Raw genomic sequence first — 23,308 nt, 5'->3', positions numbered from 1 at the left:
GCACCCGATCCATCCCATTGGATTCCAAACTCATGTTTTAGAGCATTTCATAGTGTTTGGGTGCATTTGTGTTGGGACTGTTTCGTCGCCTTACGAATCTCAGTTCAAATCGGGCCAAACTAGTGCAATCAATGCAAAAGTTCGTGCCACGAAGTTGTGTCGAAATTTTTCGCAACGAACGCACGCAAACCACCCCATTGGACTGTAAACTCATATTTTGGTGCGTTTTGTAGTGTTTAGTTGCATTTGAGGCCGTTTTGTTGCCTTACAAATCTCAATTGAAATTAGGCCGAACTAGTGCAATCAATGCAAAAGTTCGTGCCACAAAGTCGCTTCGGAATTTTTCGCAACGAACGCACCCAATCCACCCCATTGGACTGTAAACTCATATTTTGGTGCGTTTTGTAGTGTTTGGCTGCATTTGAGGCTGTTTCGCCGCCTTATGAAACTTGGTTCAAATCGGGCCGAACTAGTGCAATCAATGCAAAAGTTCGTGCCACGAAATCGCGTCGGAATTTTCGCAACGAACGCACAAGATCCACCCCATTGGACTCTAAACTCATGTTTTTGTGCGTTTCATAGTGTTTGAGTGCATTTGGGACCATTTCATCGCCTTACGAAACTCGATTTAAAATGGACTGAACTGGTGCAATCAATGCAAAAGTTCGTGCCACGAACTCGCGTCAGATTTTTTATGAAATGAACGCACCTGGTCCACCCTATTGGACCCTAAACTAAGGTTTTGGTGTGTTGCATTTGGGACCAATTCGTCGTCCTATGAAACTCGGTTCAAATCAGGTCAAACTAGTGCAATCAATGCAAAAGTTCGTGCCACAAAGTCGTTACGGATTTTTTTACAACGAGCGCACCGAATCCACCCCATTGGACTCTAAACACATGTTTTGGTGCATTTCGTAGTGTTTGGGTGCATTTGAGACTATTTCATCGCCTTATGAAACTCGGTTGAAATCGGGCCAAACTAGTGCAATCAATGCAAAAGTTCGTGCCACGAAGTCACATCAGAATTTTTCACAACGAACGCATCCAATCCACCCCATTGGACTCTAAACTCATGTTTTGGTGCGTTTTGTAGTGCCTGAGAGTATTTGGGACCGTTTCGTCGCCTTACAAAACTCGAGTAAAAACGAGTCGTGCTGGTGCAATCAATGCAAAAGTTTGTGCCATGAAGTCGCGATGGAATTTTTCGCAACGAACGCACCCGATCCGCCCCAATGGACCCTAAACTCATGTTTTGGTGCGTTTCGTAGTGTTTGGGTGCATTTGGGACTGTTTCGTGGCCTTATAAAACTCGGTTGAAAACGGGCCGAACTGGTGCAATCAATGCAAAACTTCGTGCCATGAAGTGCGTCAGAATTTTTTGCAACGAACGCACCTGATCCACCCCATTGGACTCTAAACTCATGTTTTATTGTGTTTTGTAGTGTTTGGGTGCATTTGGGACCGTTTCGTCGCCTTATGAAACTCGGTTCATATTGGCCGAAATAGTGCAATCAATGCAAAAGTTAGAGCCACGAAGTCACGAAGGATTTTTTTGCAACAAATGCACCCAATCCACCCCATTGGACTTTAAACTTGTATTTAGGAGCATGTTGTAGTGTTTGGGTCCATTCAAGACCGTTTTGTCGCCTTATGAAACTCGGTTCAAATCGGCCCGAACATGTGCAATCAATGCATAAGTTCGTGCAACGAAGTCGCGTCGGAATTTTTCGCAACGAATGCACCCAATCCACCCCATTGGACTATAAACTCAAATTTTTGTGCATTTCGTAGTGTTTGAGTGCATTTGGGACCATTTTGTCGCCTTACAAAACTCAGTTCAAAATGGATCGAACTGGTGCAATCAATGCAAAAGTTCATACCACGAAGTCGCGTCAAAATTTTTTGAAATGAACACACCTGATCCACCCCGTTCGATCCTAAACTCATGTTTTGGTGCGTTTCATAGTGTTTGGATGCATTTGGGACTGTTTCGTCGTCCTACGAAACTTAGTTCAAATCGGGCCGAACTAGTGCAATCAATGCAAAAGTTCGTGTCACAAAGTCGCGACGGAATTTTTCACAACGAACGCACCCAATCCACCCCGTTGGACCGTAAACTCATGTTTTTGTGAGTTTTGTAGTGTTTGGATGCATTTGGGACCATTTTGTCGTCCTACGAAACTCGGTTCAAATCGGGGCAAACTAGTGCAATCAATCCAAAAGTTCGTGCCACGAAGTCGCTTCGGAATTTTTCGCAATGAACGCTCCAATCCACCCTATTGGACTCTAAACTCAAGTTTTGGTGTGTTTCATAGTGTTTGGGTGCATTTGGGACTGTTTCGTCACCTTACGAAACTTGGTTCAAAACGGGTCGTACTGGTGCAATTAATGCAAAAGTTCGTGTCACGAAGTCGCTTCAAAAATTTTCGCAACGAATGCACCCTATCCACCACATTGGACTCTAAACTCATGTTTGGGTGTGTTTTGTATTGTTTGTGTGGATTTGGGATCGTTTCATTGCCTTATGAATCTTGGTTCAAAACGGGCCGAACTCGTGGAATCAATGCAAAAGTTCGTGCCACGAAGTCGCGTCGGAATTTTTCAAAATAAGCGCACCTGATCCACCCCGTTGGACTCTAAACTCATGTTTTTTTTGCCTTTCATACTGTTTGGATGCATTTGGGAGCTTTTCGTCGGCCTACGAAACTCAGTTCATATCAGGCCAAACTAGTGCAAACAATGCAAAAGTTCGTGCCACAAAGTCGCGACTGAATTTTTCGCAACAAACGCACCCAGTCCACCCCATTGGACCACAAACTCATTTTTGGATGTGTTTCTTACTGCGTGAGTGCATTTGGGACCATTTCGTCACCTTAAGAAACTCGTTTCAAAACTGAGTGAACTGGTGCTATTAATGCAAAAGTTCGTCCCACGAAGTCGCATCGGAATTTTTCGCAACGAACGCACCCCATCCGCCCCATTGGATCCGAAACTCATTTTTGATGTGTTTCTTACTGTTTGGGTGCATTTGGGACCATTTCATCACCATACGAAACTCGGTTCAAAATGAGCCGAACTGGTGCAACTATTGCAAAAGTTCGTGCCACGAAGTCGCGTCGGAATTTTTTGCAACAAACGCACCCGATCCACCCCATTGGACTCTAAACTCATGTTTTAATGCATTTTGTAATGTTTGGGTGCATTTGGAACCGTTTCGTCACCTTATGAAACTCAGTTCAAAATGGGCCGAACTTGTGCAATCAATGCAAAAGTTCGTGCCACGAAGTCGCGTCGGAATTTTTCACAACGAACGCACCCAATCCACCCCATTGGACTGTAAACTAATATTTTGGTGCGTTTTGTAGTGTTTAGTTGCATTTGAGGCTGTTTTGTTGCCTTACGAATCTCAGTTCAAATCAGGCCGAACTAGTGCATTTAATGCAAAAGTTCGTGCCACAAAGCCGCTTCGGAATTTTTCGCAACGAACGCACCCAATCCACCCCATTGGACTGTAAACTCATATTTTGGTGTGTTTATCTCTATATGGGCGCATTTGGGACATTTCGTCACCTTAAGAAACTCGGTTCAATACAGCCCGAACTGGTGCTATTAATACAAAAGTTCGGGCCACGAAGTCGCATCCGAATTTTTCGCAACGAACACACTCGATCAACCCCATTGGACCCTAAACTAATGTTTTGATGCGTTTCTTACTGTTTGGGTGCATTTGGGACCATTTCCTCACCTTAAGAAACTCGGGTCTAAATGGCCCCAACTAGTGCTATTAATAGAAAAGTTCGTCCCACGAAGTCGCATCGGAATTTTTCGCAATGAACGCACCCAATCCACCCCATTGGACCCTAAACTTATGTTTTGATGTGTTTCTTACTGTTTGGGTAAATTTGAGATTGTTTCGTCACCATACGAAACTCGGTTCAAAACGGGCCGAACTGGTGCAATTAATTCAAAAGTTCGTAGCAAGAAGTCGCGTTGGAATTTCTCGCAACGAACGCACCCGATCCACCCCATTGGGCCATAAACTCATGTTTGGATGTGTTTATTACTATGTGGGTGCATTTGAGACCGTTTCGTCACCTTAAGAGACTCAGTTCAAAACTGTCTGAACTGGTGCTGTTAATGCAAAAGTTCGTGCCACGAAGTTGCTTCGCAATTTTTCGCAACGAACGCACTCTATCCACCCAATTAGATCCTAAACTCATGTTTTGATGCGTTTCTTAATGTTTGGGTGCATTTGGGACCATTTCGTCACCATACGAAACTCGGTTCAAAACGGGCCGAACTGGTGCAATTAATGCAAAAGCTCGTGACACGAAGTCACGTCGGAATTTTTCGCAACGAACACACCCGATCGACCCCATTGGACCCTAAACTCATGTTTTGTGTGTTTTGTACTGTTTGGGTGCATTTGGAACCATATCGTCACCTTACGAAAATCGGTTCAAAACGGGCCGAACTGGTGCAATTAATGCAGAAGTTCGTGCCATGAAGTCGCGTCGGAATTTTTCACAACGAATGAACCCGATCCACCCCATTGGACCCCAAACTCATGTTTGGACGTATTTTGTACTATTTGGGTGCTTTTGGGGCCGTTTCGGCACCTTACAAAACTCGGTTCAAAACGGGCATATTAATGCCAAATTTTGTGGCATGAAGTCGCGTTGGAATTTTTCGCAGCGAACACACCCGACCCACCGAATTGGACCCTAAACTCATGTTTTCACCCATTTAGTACTATTTGGGTGTATTTATAACCATTTTGTCGCCTTACGAAACTCGGTTCAAAATGGGCCGAATTGGTGCTATTAATGCAAAAGTTCGTGCCACGAAGTCGCGTCGGAATTTTTTTGCAACGAACGCACCCAATCCACCCCATTGGACCCTAAGCTCATGATTTGATGCGTTTCTTACTGTTTGGGTGCATTTGGGACCGTTTTGTCACCATACGAAACTCGGTTCAAAACGGGCCGAACTAGTGCAATTAATGCAAAAGTTTGTGCCACAAAGTTGTTTCGGAATTTTTCGCAACAAACGCACCTGATATACCCCATTGGACACTAAACTCATGTTTTGGTGCATTTCTTACTGTTTGGGTGCATTTGGGTCCGTTTCGTCACCATGCGAAACTCGGTTCAAAACGGGCCGAACTGGTGCAATGAATGCAAACGTTCGTAGCACGAAGTTGCGTCTGAATTTTTTGCAACGAACGCACCCGATCCACCCCATTGGTCCATAAACTCATGTTTGGTAGTGTTTCTCACTGTGTGCGTGCATTTGGGACCGTTTCATCACCTTAAGAAACTCGGTTCAAAACGGCCTGAACTGGTGCTATTAATGCAAAAGTTCGTGCCACGAAGTCACGTCGAAATTTTTTGCAACGAACGCACCCGATCCACCCCATTGGATCCTAAACTCATATTTTGATGTGTTTCATTCTGTTTGGGTGCATTTGGGACCATTTCCACACCTCAAGAAACTCGGTTCAAAATGCGCCGAACTGGTGCTATTAATGCAAAAGTTCGTACCACGAAGTCGCTTCGGAATTTTTCGCAACGAACGCACACGATCCACCCCATTGGACCCTAAACACATGTTTTGATGTGTTTCATACTGTTTGGGTGCATTTGGGACCGTTTCGTCAACTTAAGAAACTTGGTTCAAAACGGTCCCAACTGGTGCTATTAATGCAAACATTCGTGCCACGAAGTCACGTCGGAATTTTTCGCAACAAATGCACCTGATCAATCCCATTGGACCATAAACTCATGTTTTGAGGTGTTTCTTACTGTTTGGGTGCATTTGGGACCATTTCGCCACCTTAAGAAACTCGGTACAAAATGGACCGAACTGGTACTATTAATGCAAAAGTCTGTGCCACGAAGTTGTGTCGGAATATTTCGAACGAACGCACCCGATCCACCCCATTGGACACTAAACTCATGTTTCGATGCGTTTCTTACTGTTTGGGTGCATTTGGGACCGTTTCGTCACCTTAAGAAACTCGGTTCAGAACGGCCCAAACTGATGCTATTAATGCAAAAGTTCGTGCCACGAAGTCGCGTCAGAATTGTTCGCAATGAATGCACCCGATCCACCCCATTGGACCCTAAGCTCATGTTTTGATGCGTTTCTTACTATTTGGGTGCATTTGGGACCGTTTCGTCACCATACGAAACTCGGTTCAAAATGGACCGAACTGGTGCTATTAATGTAAAAGTTCGTGCCACGAAGTCGCATCGGAATTTTTCGCAACGAACGCACCCGATCTACCCCATTGGACCCTAAACTCATGTTTTGATGCATTTCTTACTGTTTGGGTGCATTTGGGGCCGTTTCATCATCTTAAGAAACTCGGTTCAAAACGGCCCGAACTGGTGCTATTAATGCAAAAGTTTGTGCCACGAAGTCGCGTCGGAATTTTTCGCAACGAACGCACCCGATGCGCCCCATTGGACTCTAAACTCATGTTTTGTTGTGTTTCTTACTATTTAGGTACATTTGACACCATTACGTCATCTTAAGAAACTCAGTTCAAAACGGCCCGAACGGGTGCTATTAATGCAAAATCCCGTGCCATGAAGTCGCGTCAGAATTTATCGCAACGAATGCACCCGATCCACCCCATTGGACCCTAAACTCATGTTTTGCTGCGTTTCTTACTGTTTAGGTGCATTTGGGACCGTTTTGTCACCTTTAGAAACTCGGTTCAAAACGGGCCAAACTGGTGCTATTAATGCAAAATTTCGTGCCACGAAGTCGCGTTGGAATTTTTTGCAACAAATGCACCCGATCCACCCCATTGGACCCTAAACTCATGTGTTGACGCATTTCATATTGTTTGGGTGCATTTGTGACCGTTTCATCACCTTATGAAACTTGGTTCAAAAGGGGCATACTAATGCAAAAGTTCGTGCCAAGAAGTCGAGTAAGAATTTTTCGCAATGAACGCACCCGATCCACCCCATTGGACGCTAAACTCATATTTTGATGCGTTTCTAACTGTTTGGGTGCATTTGGGACCGTTTCGTCACCTTAAGAAACTCGGTTAACAATGGCCCGAACTGGTACTATTAATGCAAAAGTTCGTGCCATGAAGTCGCGTCAGAATTTTTCACAACGAACGCTCCCGATCCACCCCATTGGACCCTAAACTCTTGTTTTGATGCGTTTCATACTGTTTAGGTGCATTTAGGACAGTTTTGTCACCTTGAGAAACTCGGTTCAAAACGGACCGAACTGGTGCAATTACTGCAAAAGTTCGTGCCATGAAGTTGCGTCGGAATTTTTTGGAATGAACGCACCCGATCCACCCCATTGGACCCTAAACTCATGTTTTGATGCGTTTCATACTATTTAGGTGCATTTGGGACCATTTCGTCACCATACAAAACTCGGTTCAAAACGGACCGAACAGGTGCAATTAATGCAAAAGTTCGTGCCATGAAGTCACGTCGTAAATTTTCGCAACGAACGTACCTGATCCACCCCATTGGACCCTAAACTCATGTTTTGATGCATTTCATACTATTTGGGTGCATTTCCGACCGTTTCATCACCTTACGAAACTCGGTTCAAAACAGGCATACCAATGCAAAATTTCATGCCACAAAGTCGCGTCAGAATTTTTCACAACGAATGCACCCGATCCAACCCATTGGACCCCATACTCATGTTTTGACGCATTTCGTACTGTTTCGATGGATTTGAGACGGTTTCGTGAGCATACGAAACTTCATTCAAAACGGGCACATTAATGAAAAAGTTCGTGCCACGAAGTTGCGTCAAAATTTTTCGCAAGGAATGAACCCGATCCACACCATTGGACCCTAAAATCATGTTTTGACACATTTCATACTGTTTGGGTGCATTTGCGACCGTTTCATCACCTTACGAAACTCGGTTCAAAAAGGGCATACTAATGCAAAAGTTCGTGCCACGAAGTCACATAAGAATTTTTCGCAACGAACGCACCCGATCCACCCCATTGGACCCTAAACTCATATTTTGGTGCGTTTCATACTGTTTGGCTGCATTTGGGACCATTTCGTCACCTTACAAAACTATGTTCATAATGTGCCGAACTGGTGCTATTAATGCAAAAGTTCGTGCCACGAAGTCGTGTCGGAATTTTTCGCAACGAACGCACACGATCCACCCCATTGGACCCTAAATTCATGTTTTGATGTGTTTCATACTGTTTGGGTGCATTTGGGACCGTTTCGTCACCTTAAGAAACTTGGTTCAAAACGGCCTGAACTGGTGCTATTAATGCAAACGTTCGTGCCACGAAGTCACGTCGGAATTTTTCGCAACGAATGCACCTGATCCAACCCATTGCTCCCTAAACTCATGTTTTGATGCATTTCTTACTGTTTAGGTGCATTTGGGACTGTTTCGTCACCTTAAGAAACTCGGTTCACAATGCCCCGAACTGGTACTATTAATGCAATAGTCTGTACCACGAAGTCTCGTCGGAATGTTTCACAACAAACACTCCCGACCCGCCCCATTGGACACTAAGCTCATGATTTGATGTTTTTCTTACTGTTTGGGTGCATTTGGGACCGTTTTGTCACCATACGAAACTCGGTTCAAAACGGCCGAACTAGTGCAATTAATGCAAAAGTTTGTGCCACAAAGTTGTTTCGGAATTTTTCGCAACAAACGCACCTGATATACCCCATTGGACACTAAACTCATGTTTTGGTGCATTTCTTACTGTTTGGGTGCATTTGGGTCCGTTTCGTCACCATGCGAAACTCGGTTCAAAACGGGCCGAACTGGTGCAATGAATGCAAATGTTCGTAGCACGAAGTTGCGTCTGAATTTTTTGCAACGAACGCACCCGATCCACCCCATTGGTCCATAAACTCATGTTTGGTAGTGTTTCTCACTGTGTGCGTGCATTTGGGACCGTTTCATCACCTTAAGAAACTCGGTTCAAAACGGCCTGAACTGGTGCTATTAATGCAAAAGTTCGTGCCACGAAGTCGCGTCGAAATTTTTTGCAACGAATGCACCCGATCCACCCCATTGGATCCTAAACTCATATTTTGATGTGTTTCATTCTGTTTGGGTGCATTTGGGACCATTTCCACACCACAAGAAACTCGGTTCAAAATGCGCCGAACTGGTGCTATTAATGCAAAAGTTCGTAATACGAAGTCGCTTCGGAATGTTTCACAACAAACACTCCCGACCCGCCCCATTGGACACTAAACTCATGTTTTGATGCGTTTCTTACTGTTTGGGTGCATTTGGGACTGTTTCGTCACCTTATGAAACCCGGTTCAAAACGTTCGTGCATTTGGGCCAAACTGGTGCTATTAATGCAAACGTTCGTGCCACGAAGTCACGTCGGAATTTTTCGCAACGAATGCACCTGATCCAACCCATTGCTCCCAAAACTCATGTTTTGATGCATTTCTTACTGTTTAGGTGCATTTGGGACTGTTTCGTCACCTTAAGAAACTCGGTTCACAATGCCCCGAACTGGTACTATTAATGCAAAAGTCTGTACCACGAAGCCTCGTCGGAATGTTTCACAACAAACACTCCCGACCCGCCCCATTGGACACTAAACTCATGTTTTGATGCGTTTCTTACTGTTTGGGTGCATTTGGGACTGTTTCGTCACCTTATGAAACCCGGTTCAAAACGGCCCGAACTGGTGCTATTAATGCAAAAGTTCGTGCCACGAAGTCACGTCGGAATTGTTCACAACAAACGCACCTGATCCACCCCATTGGACCCTAAACTCATGTTTTGATGCGTTTCTTAATGTTTGGGTGCATTTGGGACCGTTTCGTCACCATACGAAACTCGGTTCAAAATGGACCGAACTAGTGCAATTAATGCAAAAGTTCGTGCCACGAAGTTGCATCAGAATTTTTCGCAAAGAACTCATCCGATCGACCCCATTGGACCCTAAACTCATGTTTTGATGCATTTCTTACTGTTTAGGTGCATTTGGGACCATTTCGTCATCTTAAGAAACTCGGTTCAAAACGGCCCGAACTGGTGCTATTAATGCAAAAGTTTGTGCCACGAAGTCGCGTCGGAATTTTTCGCAACGAACGCACCCAATCCACCCCATTGGACCCTAAACTCATGTTTTGATGTGTTTCTTACAGTTTAAATACATTTGGGACCATTTTGTCACCTTCAAAAACTCGGTTCATAACGGCCCGAACTGGTACTATTAATGCAAAAGTTCGTGCCACGAAGTCGCGACGGAAATTTTTGCAACGAACGCACCCGATCCACCCCATTGGACCCTGAACTTATGTTTTGAAGCATTTCTTACTGTTTAGGTGCGTTTGGGACCGTTTTGTCACCTTAAGAAACTCAGTTCAAAACGGGCCAAACTGGTGCTATTAATGCAAAAGTTCGTGCCACGAAGTCGCGTCGGAATTTTTTTGCAACAAACGCACCCGATCCACCCCATTGGACCTTAAACTCATGTGTTGACGCATTTCATACTGTTTGGGTGCATTTGCGACTGTTTCATCACCTTATGAAACTTGGTTCAAAACGGGCATACTAATGCAAAAGTTTGTGCCACGAAGTCGCGTCAGAATTTTTCGCAATGAACACACCCGATCCACCCCATTGGACGCTAAACTCATATTTTGATGCGTTTCTCACTATTTGGGTGCATTTGGGACCGTTTCGTCACCTTAAGAAACTCGGTTAACAATGACCCGAATTGGTACTATTAATGCAAAAGTTCGTGCCACGAAGTCGCGTCAGAATTTTTCACAACGAACGCTCCCGATCCACCCCATTGGACCCTAAACTCTTGTTTTGATGCGTTTCATACTGTTTGGGTGCATTTGGGACCGTTTTGTCACCTTCAGAAACTCGGTTCAAAACGGACCGAACTGGTGCAATTAATGCAAAAGTTCGTGCCACGAAGTTGCATCAGAATTTTTCGCAATGAACGCACCCGATCCACCCCATTGGACCCTAAACTCATGTTTTGATGCGTTTCATACTGTTTAGGTGCATTTGGGACCATTTCGTCACCATACAAAACTCGGTTCAAAACGGACCGAACAGGTGCAATTAATGCAAAAGTTCGTGCCATGAAGTCACGTCGTAAATTTTCGCAACGAACGTACCCGATCCACCCCATTGGACCCTAAACTCATGTTTTGATGCATTTCATACTATTTGGGTGCATTTCCGACCGTTTCATCACCTTACGAAATTCGGTTCAAAACAGGCATACTAATGCAAAATTTCGTGCCACAAAGTCGTGTCAGAATTTTTCACAACGAATGCACCCGATCCAACCCATTGGACCCTAAACTCATGTTTTGACGCATTTCGTACTGTTTCGATGGATTTGAGATGGTTTCGTGACCATACAAAACTTGATTTAAAACGGGCACATTAATGAAAAAGTTCGTGCCATGAAGTTGCGTCAAAATTTTTTGCAAGGAATGAACCCAATCCACCCCATTGGAACCTAAAATCATGTTTTGACGCATTTCATACTGTTTGGGTGCATTTGCGACCGATTCATCACCTTACGAAACTCGGTTCAAAAAGGGCATACTAATGCAAAAGTTCGTGCCACAAAGTCGCGTCGGAATTTTTCGCAACGAACGCACACGATCCACCCCATTGGACCCTAAATTCATGTTTTGATGTGTTTCATACTGTTTGGGTGCATTTGTGACCCTTTCGTCACCATCAGAAACTTGGTTCAAAACGGCCCGAACTGGTGCTATTAATGCAAACGTTCATGCCACAAAGTCACGTCGGAATTTTTCGCAACGAATGCACCTGATCCAACCCATTGCTCCCTAAACTCATGTTTTGATGCATTTCTTACTGTTTGGGTGCATTTGGGACCGTTTCGTCTCCATAAGAAACTCGGTTCACAATGCCCCGAACTGGTACTATTAATGCAAAAGTCCGTACCATGAAGTCTCGTCGGAATGTTTCACAACAAACACACCCGACCCACCCCATTGGACACTAAACTCATGTTTTGATGTGTTTCTTACTGTTTGGGTGCATTTGGGACTGTTTCGTCACCATATGAAACTTGGTTCAAAACGGCCCGAACTGGTGCTATTAATGCAAAAGTTCGTGCCACGAAGTCGCGTCGGAATTGTTCGCAACGAACGCACCCGATCCACCCCATTGGACCCTAAACTCATGTTTTGATGCGTTTCTTACTGTTTGAGTGCATTTGGGACCGTTTTGTCACCATACGAAACTCGGTTCAAAATGGACCGAACTGGTGCAATTAATGCAAAAGTTCGTGCCACGAAGTTGCATCAGAATTTTTCGCAACGAACGCATCCGATCGTCCCCATTGGACCCTAAACTCATGTTTTGATGCTTTCTTACTGTTTAGGTGCATTTGGGACCATTTCGTCATCTTAAGAAACTCGGTTCAAAACGGCCCGAACTGGTGCTATTAATGCAAAAGTTTGTGCCACGAAGTCGCGTCGGAATTTTTCGCAACGAACGCACCCGATCCACCCCATTGGACCGTAAACTCATGTTTTGATGTGTTTCTTACTGTTTAGATTCATTTGGGACCATTTTGTCACCTTAAGAAACTCGGTTCATAACGGCCCGAACTGGTACTATTAATGCAAAAGTTTGTGCCACGAAATCGCGTCGGAATTTTTTGCAACGAACGGACCCGATCCGCCCCATTGGACCCTGAACTTATGTTTTGATGCATTTCTTACTGTTTAGGTGCATTTGGGACCGTTTTGTCACCTTAAGAAACTCAGTTCAAAACGGGCCAAACTGGTGCTATTAATGCAAAAGTTCGTGCCACGAAGTCGCGTCGGAATTTTTTTGCAACAAACGCACCCGATCCACCCCATTGGACCCTAAACTCATGTGTTGACGCATTTCATACTGTTTGGGTGCATTTGCGACCGTTTCATCACCTTATGAATCTTGGTTCAAAACGGGCATACTAATGCAAAAGTTTGTGCCACGAAGTCGCGTCAGAATTTTTCGCAATGAACACACCCGATCCACCCCATTGGACGCTAAACTCATATTTTGATGTGTTTCTCACTGTTTGGGTGCATTTGGGACCGCTTCGTCACCTTAAGAAACTCGGTTAACAATGACCCAAATTGGTACTATTAATGCAAAAGTTCGTGCCACGAAGTCGCGTCAGAATTTTTCACAACGAATGCTCCCGATCACCCCATTGGACCCTAAACTCTTGTTTTGATGCGTTTCATACTGTTTAGGTGCATTTGGGACCGTTTTGTCACCATCAGAAACTCGGTTCAAAATGGGCCGAACTGGTGCAATTAATGCAAAAGTTCGTGCCACGAAGTTGCGTCGGAATTTTTCGCAATGAACGCACCCGATCCACCCCATTGGACCCTAAACTCATGTTTTGATGTGTTTCATACTGTTTAGGTGCATTTAGGACCATTTCGTCACCATAAAAAACTCGGTTCAAAACGGACCGAACAGGTGCAATTAATGCAAAAGTTCGTGCCATGAAGTCACGTCGTAAATTTTCGCAACGAACGTACCCGATCCACCCCATTGGACCCTAAACTCATGTTTTGATGCATTTCATACTATTTGGTTGCATTTCCGACCGTTTCATCACCTTACGAAATTCGGTTCAAAACAGGCATACTAATGCAAAATTTCGTGCCACAAAGTCGCGTCAGAATTTTTCACAACGAATGCACCCGATCCAACCCATTGGACCCTAAACTCATGTTTTGACGCATTTCGTACTGTTTCGATGGATTTGAGATGGTTTCGTGACCATACAAAACTTGATTTAAAACGGGCACATTAATGAAAAAGTTTGTGCCATGAAGTTACGTCAAAATTTTTTGCAAGGAATGAACCCGATCCACCCCATTGGACCCTAAAATCATGTTTTGACGCATTTCATACTGTTTGGGTGCATTTGCGACCGTTTCATCACCTTACGAAACTCGGTTCAAAAAGGGCATACTAATGCAAAAGTTCGTGCCATGAAGTCGCGTCAGAATTTTTCGCAACGAACGCACACGATCCACCCCATTGGACCCTAAATTCATGTTTTGATGTGTTTCATACTGTTTGGGTGCATTTGGGACCCTTTCGTCATCTTAAGAAACTTGGTTCAAAATGGCCCGAACTAGTGCTATTAATGCAAACGTTCGTGCCACGAAGTCACGTCGGAATTTTTCGCAACGAATGCACCTGATCCAACCCATTCCTCCCTAAACTCATGTTTTGATGCATTTCTTACTGTTTGGGTGCATTTGGGACCATTTCGTCACCTTAAGAAACTCGGTTCACAATGCCCCGAACTGGTACTATTAATGCAAAAGTCCGTACCACGAAGTCTCGTCGGAATGTTTCACAACAAACACACCCGATCCACCCCATTGGACACTAAACTCATGTTTTGATGCATTTCTTAATGTTTGGGTGCATTTGGGACTGTTTCGTCACCATACGAAACTCGGTTCAAAAGGGCCCGAACTGGTGCTATTAATGCAAAAGTTTGTTCCACGAAGTCACGTCGGAATTTTTCGCAACGAACGCACCCGATCCACCCCATTGGACCCTAAACTCATGTTTTGATGTGTTTCTTACTGTTTAGGTACATTTGGGACCATTTTGTCACCTTAAGAAACTCGGTTCATAACGGCCCGAACTGGTACTATTAATGCAAAAGTTCGTGCCACGAAATCGCGTCGGAATTTTTTGCATCGAACGCACCCGATCCACCGCATTGGACCCTAAACTCATGTTTTGACGCATTTCATACTGTTTGGGTGCATTTGCGACCGTTTCATCACCTTACGGAACTCGGTTCAAAACGAGCATACTAATGCAAAAGTTCGTGCCACGAAGTCGCGTCAGAATTTTTCGCAACGAACGCACCCGATCCACCCCATTGGACGCTAAACTCATGTTTTGATGGGTTCCTTATTATTTGGGTGAATTTGGGACCATTTCATCACCTTAAGAAACTCGGTTAACAATGGCCCGAACTGGTACCATTAATGCAAAAGTTCGTGCCACGAAGTCGCGTCGAAATTTTTCACAAAGAACGCACCCGATCCACCCCATTGGACCCTAAACTCATGTTTTGATGTGTTTCTTACTGTTTGGGTGCATTTGGGACCGTTTTGTCACCTTAAGAAACTCGGTTCAAAATGGCCCGAACTGGAGCTATTAATGCAAAAGTTCGTGCCACGAAGTCGCATCGGAATTTTTGGCAAAGAACGCACCCGATCCACCCCACTGGTCCCGAAATTGACGTTTTTTTGCATTTTGTACTATTTGGGTGCATTCGGGACCGTTTGGTTGCCTTATGAAACTCGGTGCAAAATGGGCCGAGCTAGTGCAAAAGTTTGTGCCACGAAGTCGCGTCCGAATTTTTCGCAACGAACACACCTGATCCACCCCATTGGACCCTAAACTGACGTTTTGTTTTGTATCCTACTATTTGGGTGCATTCAGGACCATTTGGTTGCCTTACGAAACTCGGTGCAAAACGGGCCGAACTAGTGCAAAAGTTCGTGCCACGAAGTCGCGTCAGAATTTTTCGCAACGAACACACCCAATCCACCCCATTGGACCCTAAACTGAAGTTTTGGTGCGTTTTATACTATTTGGGTGCATTCGGGACCGTTTGGTTGCCATACGAAACTCGATCCAAAACGGGCCGAACTAGTGCTAAAGTTCGTGCCACGAAGTCACATCGGAATTTTTCGCAATGAACGCACCCAATCCAACCCATTGGACCCTAAACTGTGCATTTTGTACTATTTGGTGCATTATGGACTGTTTGGTTTCCTTACGAAAATCGGTGCAAAACGGGCCGAACTAGTGCAAAAGTTAGTGCCACGAAGTCGCGTCGGAATTTTTCGCAAAGAATGCACCTGATCCACCCCATTGGACCCTAAACTGACGTTTTGGTGTGTTTCGTACTATTTCGGTGCATTAGGGACCGTTTGGTTGCCTCACGAATCTCGGTGCAAAACGGGCCGAACAAGTGCAAAAGTTTGTGCCACGAAGTCGGGTCCGAATTTTTCGCAACGAATGCACCCGATCCTCCCCATTGGACCCGAAATTGATGTTTTGGTGTGTTTCGTACTATTTGGGTGCATTCGGGACCGTTTGGTTGCTTACGAAACTCGGTGCAAAACGGGCCGAACTAGTGCAAAAGTTCGTGCCACGAAGTCGCGTCGGAATTTTTCGCAATGAACGCACCCGATCCACCCCATTGGACCCTAATCTGATGCTGTGGTGCGTTTCATACTATTTGGGTGCATTCAGGACCGTTTGGTTGCCTTACGAAACTTGGTGCAAAACGGGACGAACTAGTGCAAAAGTTCGTGCCACGATGTCGCGTCGGAATTTTTCGCAATGAACACACCCGATCCACCCCATTGGACTCTAAACTGATGCTTTGGTGCGTTTCCTACTATTTGGGCCCATTCGGGACCGTTTGGTTGCCTCACGAAACTCGGTGCAAAACGGGCCGAACTAGTGCAAAAGTTCGTGCCACGAAATCGCATCGGAATTTTTCGCAACAAACACGCCCGATCCACCCCATTGGACCCTAAACTGACGTTATGGTGCATTTCGTACTATTTGGGTGCATTCGTGACCGTTTGGTTGCCTTACAAAACTCGGTGCAAAACGGGCCGAACTAGTGCAATGTTCGTGCCACGATGTCGCGTCGGAATTTTTCGCAAAGAACGCACCCTATCTGAGGCAGAACCACCTGAATTATCCCGGCTCAAGTGCGCTGGCCATCACCATAAAGGCAACACTGACTCAAACGCACTTCAAACGGAACAATTCTTGGTCTGTCGAGTAACGTCCCGATACAACCACCGGATCTCGGATCGATCAAGCATACCCCGCACGAAGGCGAGTCCAGAGATATTACAACCATATATTTTACAACAGAGGAATAGTAGTTATTACATCATGTTCAAAGTATTATTACAGGTCCAAACTCAGTAAAATGTTATACAAGACATAAGTTTAAAGTTCAGAGTTAAAGCAGTGGAAATAAAACACGACGGCTACAACACGTCGCAAAAGGATACCAAGCTAGCCCAAGCAAGGTATCATTCATCGGGGTCATTGCCGGCCGGCCGGAGACGGATCCCACTCTACGGACCAGCCAGGGGGCAAAGAGCAGGGCCAAGTCAGACTAGCAGTCTGGTCCTCAAAACTCATACCTGAAATAGGATTCAACAGCAAGGCTGAGTATACTAATACTCAGCAAGACTTAACCGTCAACGGATATACTTAGTCCACTTAGCTAGACTATGCAGGGTTCTGTAAGGCTCTAGTTTTCCTTTCGCTGAAAAGCAACAAAGAGTAGTTCCTTAATTTCACATTTTAGCTTTCAATATTCTAGTTGATTAACCATTCTATGTAAGCAACTAATTCTAATCAACCATGGTAGAACTTTAGTCAAACATCTAGATTGATCATAATAACATTACTCTTATTACTCTGTGTGGCAAAGGGATCAAGTAGTCTCAATCTTCGCGAGAAATGGACGATTCGAATCGGATTTCCAACCTTGCAAGGTAAACCTAACATACACGTTTGGAACATCGTCGGGTCGTTCCCAAACAACCGTTGACCTTTTCATTCCGGCTTATGGATAGGGTCACTCTCCCCGACTATAGGGCACCAACTTCCTCCCTACACCCGTGGTGTTGTGCAACATAAACATAAAAACCTATCTCTAAGAGAGAGTGAAAGGTATATCCACTCACCGGTCCAATCAGCTACTAGGCTTACCGCGTACCATATTTACAGCATGTGGCTAGTATGTTCAAACACTTAACCACCGCTACCACACACCACGACCTTAGCAGAATTCATCAACACAGATGGGGTCTCACCCAAGGTCATGATATCGAACATGACCCCGTCCGACGTCCTTATAGTGATTGCAGATAAAAGAAAACAAGCAACTCCTATTAAGCTCACGAGTGACAGGCAATCACTCGACTTTTACCGGTCCTATAAGCATAGCAATTACTTGAACTCAAGTCTAGTGTTCAGTACATAGGTTCCTAGGATCATGCATCTAGGGTTTCAATTCAAATCCTAAGAACTATAAATGCACAAGTAAGTAGTATATAAAGTGCATAATTTGAAATACTGGATTTATGTACGGGGCTTGCCTTCGCGGTAGTTACTAGCTAAATCAGCCTTGGGCTCTTCCGGACTTTGGCCCGGGTCTTCAGTCAGTGTAGCGGCGTTCACCTGGGCTTCTTGATCATCTCCTTCGGACTCTGGGATCAGCTCATACGTCCCGTCAACTAGAACAGTCGTATCTATATGTGATGCAAGAAACGGTATTATAATCATACACACTTTGCGATAAAGTTGCAGTCTAACAACTAGCAAACATAACTTAACATATGGGCAATCGTTTATAGAGTAGTTCTAATCTTAACTTTACTTCATAAAAATGAACAGTGTTGCAGTTTTTAAAAGCGAAATAAAATGCATGAAGTAATTTGACTATTTTAATTCATAAGCTAAGAATAGATTCTACAGCTACAAAATTTATACAAGGTAGTACATCTAATCAGCAACTTGCAATAAAAAGTTTAACTAAAAATAGTAAGGCATGAATACATGAAAAATCCTCAAAATAGATTATGTTTCAAAAAAGATGAGTTTCTATAGAACATACTACAACACTTATGAAGCTCAAAATTTCTCAAAACAGGCTTCATATGCTTATAAACGTCCTATAAATTTTTCAGAATTTTTCTAGGCATAAAACAGAAGTAATAATTTTGACAATATTAAACTACATATGGTAAAACTAATTAGTACAGAAAGTTCTATAGTGTTTCTAGATCCCAAATTTTTCAGACATGAACATATGACTAAAATAGAGTTCCAAAAATATTCTCAGATTTTTCGAATCAAGGAAACTATTTATCATAATTAAAGCCTACTTGACAAGCATTAAATCAAATATATAGCTAAATAGACCCAAAATTTCTCAAACTTGTGCAACAGCAAGGTTTTAGTGACATTCATGCAGGGAAAAAGTTTTAGACACAGAACATTAATATTTCTACCAGCAAAATACATTAGCAAAACTAGTAGATCTAGGAATCTTGAAACTTTGACCTAGTTAAAGATGTAAAAAAGGGTTCAAATTTTTACCGGGTACTAGTAACACTGCAAGACACATTCTAGCCAAAAACCACATGAAGTTACTGAGTACAACTCCTAGAATAATTAAAGCCTATTTATTCTTTTCTTTTTCTTGGATTAACATGCAGACCAAAACTGAAGATATGTATGTAACAAAACTTGTAGGTCTTGTAACAAGAATTCCAAAACATTTAGATTTATATTTTTCTGATTTTTCTATGAATTTCTAGGCATTTTGAAATTTCACTAATTTGAATTCTAGAGTTCATGTATATTTCTCAGTTTAACACCTGGAAGTTTTTGAATTCTAGCAGAAAGGCCCTTAGCTGGAGTCAGAGCAGAGGGAGGGGTTTTGACCACCGATTTCGGCGAGATGGGTCGCCGACGGCGAGGGCTAGGGTGGAGAAAAGCAAGAGGGGGCTGAGCCGCACCTGTAGGTGTGCTTGGCTCGACGGGAGATGGCCGGAGGAGGCGGGTCCACGAAGGAGGATGGCCGGCGGTAGCTTTCCGGCGGCGAAGGGGTGGGATGGCCTGGTCTGGGAGCTGTGCGAGAGCGAGGTAGAGCTAGGGATGGGGTCTGCGCGGGCGGAGCGGCCGTGGAGGAGCGGGGCGACGGTGAGCTCAAGCTCGCCGGCGTTCGAGCGGGCGGTGGTGGCGTTCTGGAGATTTGGAACGAGGAAGCGGCGAGAGAGTGAGGGGTTTGGGATGCGGAAGTTCCCTTGGTGCTGAAGAAGGGGAGCCGGGGCTCTTCCCCGAGCTTGCCACGGCGGCGGCATTGTGGCGGCCGACTGGGGCCTCGAGGGTGCGTGGCAGGAGCGGGGGAGGTCCAGCGCGAGGGGAAAAGGGCGGCCAGGAGCCCAGGCATGACGCGTGGAAGGCTACGGCGAGCAGGAGGTGGCCTGCGGCCCTCCCTCGGAGGCGGGCGGCGCCGCTCTGCGCTGGCGGCAGAGGAAGCAGAGAGGGAGAGCGGAGGAAGACACAAGCTGGACCTGTTTGCAATTTTAGAAAAGTTTAGGAGTCCTACTGTAAAACAAAAATAACTCCTAAACTAGAGCTCAAATGAAAAAGTTCCCAACATGAAAGTTGTTCAAATTTTCAAGATCTACAACTTTGATGTTGTGCAAAAATTGATTTGACTAAAGGTTGAAGAGTTATTTTGAAAACATAGAAAGGATTTTGAATTTAATGGACTTTTGTCTTTTTTCAAAACAAATTCACCTTAATTTTAGACTGAAAAGTAAAATTTCCTGCCATGTAATGATTACACTAAATTTTGCAAAGAAACCCTCCAGAAAACAACATTCACCCACTCTATACAAATTAAATTATAGGAAGGACCTTGCATCAAATCATATTTACACAATTAACCTTATATTTTAAAATAAGACCCTTGTTCAAGCAAATTAAGCACATGATGCATAAAATAAATGCAGTTCTACTGTGCAGACACCTAGGGTGTCACACGATCCATCCCATTGGACCCGAAACTGATGTTTTGGTGCGTCTTGTACTATTTGGGAGCATTCGGGACCGCTTGGTTGCCTCAAGAAACTCGGTGCAAAACGGGCCGAACAAGTGCAAAAGTTCGTGCCACGGAGTCGCGTCCGAATTTTTCGCAACGAACGAACCCGATCCACCCCATTGGACCCAAAATTGATGTTTTGGTGTATTTTGTACTATTTGGGTGCATTCGGGACCATTTGGTTGTCTTACGAAACTCGGTGAAAACGAACCGAACTAGTGCAAAAGTTCGTGGCACGAAGTCGCGTCAGAATTTTTCGAAACGAACGCACCTTATCCACCCTATTGGACCCTAAACTGAAGCTTTGGTGCGTTTCATACTATTTGGGTGCATTCAGGACTTTTGGTTGCCTTACGAAACTCGATGCAAAACGGGACGAACTAGTACAAAAGATTGTGCCACGAAATCGCGTCAGAATTTTTCGCAACGAACGCAACCGATCCACTCCATTGGACCCTAAACTGACGTTTTGGTGCGTTTCATACTATTTGGGTGCATTCGGGGCCGTTTGGTTGCCTCACGAAACTTGGCGCAAAACGGGCCGAACTAGTGCAAAAATTTGTGCCACGAAGTCGCATCAGAATTTTACGCAACAAACATACCCGATCCACCCCATTGGACCCTAAACTGATGTTATGGCGCATTTCGTGCTATTTGGGTGCATTCGGGACCGTTTGGTTGCCTTAGGAAACTCTGTGCAAAACGGGCCGAACTAGTGCAAAAAGTTCGTGCCACTATGTCGCGTCGGAATTTTTTCCAAAGAGCACACCCGATCCACCCCGTTGGACCATAAACTGATGTTTTGGTGCATTTCATACTATTTGGGTGCATTCGAGACCATTTGGTTGCCTTACGAAACTCGGTATAAAACGGGCCGAACTAGTGCAAAAGTTAGTGCCACGAAGTCGCGTCGGAATTTTTCGCAACGAACACACCTAATCCACCCCATTGGACCCTAAACTGACGTTTTGGTGTGTTTCGTACTATTTGGGTGCACTCGGGACCGTTTGGTTGCCTTACGAAACTCGGTGCAAAACGGGCCAAACTAGTGCAAAAGTTCGTGCCACAAAGTCGCATTGGAATTTTTCACAAAGAACGCACCCGATCCACCCCATTAGACGCTAAAACTCATGTTTTGATGCGTTTCTTACTGTATGGGTGCATTTGGGACCGTTTTGTCTCCTTAAGAAACTCTGTTCAAAACGGCTCGAACTGGTACTATTAATGCAAAAGTTCGTGCCACGAAGTCGCGTCCGAATTTTTTCACAACGAACGCACCCGATCCACCCCATTGGACCCTAAACTCATGTTTTGACGCATTTCATACTGTTTGGGTGCATTTTCAACCATTTCATAACCTTATGAAACTCGGTTCAAAACGGGCATACTAATGCAAAAGTTCGTGCCACGAAGTCGTGTCAGAATTTTTCGCAACGAACGCACCCGATCCACCCCATTGGATGCTAAACTCAGTTTTTGATGGGTTTCTTATTGTTAGGGTGCATTTGGGACCATTTCGTCACTTTAAGAAACTTGGTTAACAATGGCCCTAACTGGTACTATTAATGCAAAAGTTCGTGCCACGAATTCGCGTCGAAATTTTTCACAAAGAACGCACCCGATCCACCCCATTGGACCCTAAACTCATGTTTTGATGCGTTTCTTACTGTTTGGGTGCATTTGGGACCGTTTTGTCACCTTAAGAAACTCAGTTCAAAACGGCCCGAACTGGTGCTATTAATGCAAAAGTTCGTGCCACGAAGTCGCGTCGGAATTTTTCGCAACGAATGCACCCGATCCACCCCATTGGACCCTAAACTGACGTTTTGGTGTGTTTCGTACTATTTGGGCACATTCGGGACCGTTTGGTTGCCTCACGAAACTCGGTGCAAAACAGGCCGAACTAGTGCAAAAGTTCGTGCCACAAAGTCGCATCGGAATTTTTCATAAAGAACGCACCCGATCCACCCCATTGGACCCTAAACTCATGTCTTGATGCGTTTCTTACTATTTGGGTGCATTTGGGACTGTTTTGTCACCTTAAGAAACTCGGTTCAAAATGGCCCGATCTGGTACTATTAATGCAAAAATTCGTGCAACGAAGTCGCATCGGAATTTTTCGCAACCAACGCACCCGATCCACCCCATTGGACCCTAAACTCATGTTTTGACGCATTTCATACTGTTTGGGTGCATTTGCGACCATTTCATAACCTTATGAAACTCGGTTCAAAGCGGGCATACTAATGCAAAAGTTCGTGCCACGAAGTCGCGTCGGAATTTTTCGCAACGAACGCACCCGATCCACCCCATTGGATGCTAAACTCAGGTTTTGATGGGTTTCTTATTGTTAGGGTAAATTTGGGACCATTTCGTCACTTTAAGAAACTCGGTTAACAATGGCCCGAACTGGTACTATTAATGCAAAAGTTCGTGCCACGAATTCGTGTCGAAATTTTTCACAAAGAACGCACCCGATCCACCCCATTAGACCCTAAACTCATTTTTGATGCGTTTCTTACTGTTTGGGTGCATTTGGGACTGTTTTGTCACCTTAAGAAACTCAGTTCAAAACGGCCCGAACTGGTGCTGTTAATGCAA

The sequence above is a fragment of the Panicum virgatum genome, chromosome 8K, assembly GCF_016808335.1.
Source record: "Panicum virgatum strain AP13 chromosome 8K, P.virgatum_v5, whole genome shotgun sequence".
NCBI lineage: Eukaryota > Viridiplantae > Streptophyta > Magnoliopsida > Poales > Poaceae > Panicum > Panicum virgatum.
The sequence above is the reverse complement of the archived record's forward strand: the minus strand, read 5'-3'. Positions refer to the sequence as shown.